The 3,381-nt window shown below is 39.2% G+C and overlaps 1 non-coding gene across 1 annotated transcript; it reads right to left on the reverse strand.

Moving 5' to 3' along the window:
* Window positions 1-1,332: 1,332 nt before the first annotated feature.
* On the reverse strand, window positions 1,333-1,439 carry LOC127108602 (small nucleolar RNA R71). Its single transcript, XR_007796128.1, has one exon. It is a non-coding gene; the product is annotated as a small nucleolar RNA R71 (small nucleolar RNA).
* Between the last annotated feature and the right edge of the window lie 1,942 nt (window positions 1,440-3,381).

Consider the following 3,381-nt stretch of genomic DNA (forward strand, 5'->3'; position numbering starts at 1 on the left):
TAAAAGACATAAAGAAGTTAACATCAATAGAACGACGGTTTGAGCTTTTAACTGGACAATGTAAATTGGACATTAACTTTAAATCAGGGCGAAAGCAATTTTTAGAGTTAATTAAATTCTAATCATTTTCAAAAAGTATTTTTAAAAGTTAAATGTGAGGACGAGAGTTAAGCATTTAAGTTTAATCATATAATCTAAGTCAACAGAGCGAGAGTTTGAGACGAGGGTGTTTAAACGGTTAATATTTTAATAAAAAGAGTTTCTATAGAATCTATTGTTTTCAAAAAGTGATTTTAGTTTTAACTAAATAGTGAGAGCGTACGTTAAGGTAAAATCATAGTCTATTCAACAGAGCGAGAGTTTGAGAAAAGGTTTTTAATCAATAGTGTCTACTGAAAAGACTTATTTTAAAACTAAGAAACCAACGAAGATTTGATTCCCTAATTACGACGAACAACATACCGATATCCGTGTTATTTGATATTTAATCTAGATCCGATTTTAGTTTTACTTTTCCCCCTAATCAACAAAGTATCATCCGCCTTAGCTTTACGAAGTAACCTTAGAAAAACGGTATATCGATTCATTAAGTCCCTGTGGGATCGATATCTTTTAAAACTACGCGATTAGACTGTGCACTTGCAGTTAACCCCAATAGACTCATAAAGCCGCGATCAAGTTTTTGGCGCCGTTGCCGGGGACTTTTATTTAGTCGATATCGTAACTCTTCTGTTACGCTGTAGAGACTAAGGCAATTTTTATTTTTTCCCTTGTCTTTCGTTGATTTGTATGCCACACACTCGCTCACAAGGCGAACCATACTATTTACGAATCAACGATGTTGAACGATATCTCCGAGTCTTACGACGAATTCGGGAGTATCGTGCTGTAAACAATCTTCCTCCAATCGAAATTCCTGATCTCAAAAATCTTCTTCCATCGCCGATACCCGAGATGGCAGAACCAGCTCGTGCTCTTCGAGATTACGCCGCTCCATCACAAGATGAGCTGCATTCGAGTATTGCTCCACCCGCAATCGAAGCAAACAACTTCGAACTTAAACCTTCGCTGTTGCAGGCAGTGCAACAGAACCAATTTTCTGGAAATCCTACCGAGGATCCAAACCTTCATTTATCCGTATTTGTTCAATACACTGATACTGTTAAAGCTAATGGTGTCACTTCAGAGGCAATTCGACTTCGTCTTTTTCCTTTCTCGTTAAGAGATAAAGCTAGAAGATGGCTTCAGTCTCTTCCTTCCAACTCAGTCACCACATGGAATGAGTTGAAGAAAGTCTTTCTTGCCCGATATTTTCCTCCAAGCAAAACAGCTATGTTAAGAGCCCAGATAAATGGATTTAAACAGAAAGATAACGAGTCTCTTTTCGAAGCATGGGAAAGATACAAAGACATGATGAGACTTTGTCCACACCATGGTTTAGAGGACTGGTTAGTAATTCATACCTTTTATAATGGTCTCTTATACAACACAAGGTTAACAATAGACGCCGCCGCAGGTGGTGCACTTATGGATAAACCCTACGCTGATGCTTATCAACTTATCGAGAGCATGACCCAAAATCATTATCAGTGGGGAAGCGACCGAACGATGGTAGAAAAACCTCAAACAAAAGGGGGCATGTACGAGATAAGTAGCCTTGATCATGTTAATGCAAAAGTGGATGCTCTTGCCCAGAAAATTGAAAGTTTAAATGTATCACCTCCAGCCACCGTGGTTGCCGTAACTCAAAATTGCGAAGTCTGTGGAATTCAAGGTCACACTCCTACAGATTGTCAACTCCTAACAGGAATCCAAGCAGAGCAAGTGAACTATGCTCAAGGAAATCCCTACGCGCACACCTATAACTCAAAATGGAAGAAGCATCCTAATTTTTCATATAAGAGTAATAATGCTTTATACGCACCAGGACAAGCTCCCAGTCAAGCCCCAGCTATACCTCCTGGATATCAAAAGCCGACCCCATCTACACCTAACAATAACGTTCCTAGAAAATCCAATTTGGAAATCATGATGGAGAACTTCATAGCTTCTCAACAGCAAACCAATAAAGAGTTCTTAAACCAAAATGTACACACTAACGAACAGATTAAACAACTAGCAAGTAAAGTAGATGCTCTGGCTACCCATAACAAAATGCTGGAAACACAAATCTCGCAAGTAGCTCAACAACAAGCGCCTACTGCTTCCCCAACTGGCACATTTCCTGGACAGCCCCAACCTAACCCGAAAAGCCACGCTCATGCAATTATATTAAGAAGTGGAACAGAGGTAGAGGGACCGTCTGACCCAAGGATTGAGAACCAAAACTCTAAAAAGTCAACTAAGGAAGAAAGTAAACCTAAGGAAAAGGAAGAGTGTAACAAGGAAACCGTAGAAAAGAAAGAACCTTATGTACCTCCACCGCCTTACAAACCACCCATCCCTTATCCTCAAAGGCAAATTAAAACCAAAGACGCGGGCCAATTTAAAAAATTTGTTGACTTACTGAAACAATTAAACGTCACCATTCCTTTTACAGAAGCTATTACGCAGATGCCTTCATATGCTAAGTTCTTAAAAGAAATTCTATCTAATAAAAGGAAACTTGAAGAGAGCGAAACCGTTACACTCACTGCTGAGTGTAGCGCAATAATCCAGAATATGCCTCCTAAACTTAAAGACCCTGGTAGTTTCTCTATACCCTGTCATATAGGAAAATTTGTCATAGACAAAGCTTTATGCGATTTAGGAGCCGGTATCAGTGTTATGCCCTTGTCCATATGCAAGAGACTTGAAATGGGAGAATTAAACCAACTAAAATGTCTGTGCAATTAGCAGATCGTTCCGTTAGATATCCCGTAGGAATTCTTGAAAACGTTCCCGTGCGCATAGGTCAATTCTACATTCCCACCGATTTTATAATTATGGACATAAGAGAAGATGAAGTTACACCCATTATATTGGGAAGACCCTTCTTAGCAACCGCCGGTGCTATCATAGACGTAAAACAAGGACGACTCACTTTCGAAGTAGGAGAAGAGAAAATTGAGTTCATTCTTTCCAAATTTTTGAAAGCACCTACAATAGAAGACACATGTTACTTCATGGATATCATCGATGAATGCATAAAAGAAACAGAATTAGAAAATGATGATTTGCCCGACTATCGTGCAGAAGACAGACTGAATCAATGTTTAGCAGTAACATCGGATCCTACGCAATGCCTTAAGAAACCAACCCTCGACCTGAAAATACTTCCCAAAAATATGAGATATGAATTCCTAGACTCAGAACTTGAACGACCCGTAATAGTCAATGCAGACCTAGGAAAACTCGAAACCGAAAAACTCCTACATATCTTAAGAAAATATCCAACCGCAC

The sequence above is a fragment of the Lathyrus oleraceus genome, chromosome 7, assembly GCF_024323335.1.
Source record: "Lathyrus oleraceus cultivar Zhongwan6 chromosome 7, CAAS_Psat_ZW6_1.0, whole genome shotgun sequence".
NCBI classification, from domain to species: Eukaryota; Viridiplantae; Streptophyta; class Magnoliopsida; order Fabales; family Fabaceae; genus Lathyrus; species Lathyrus oleraceus.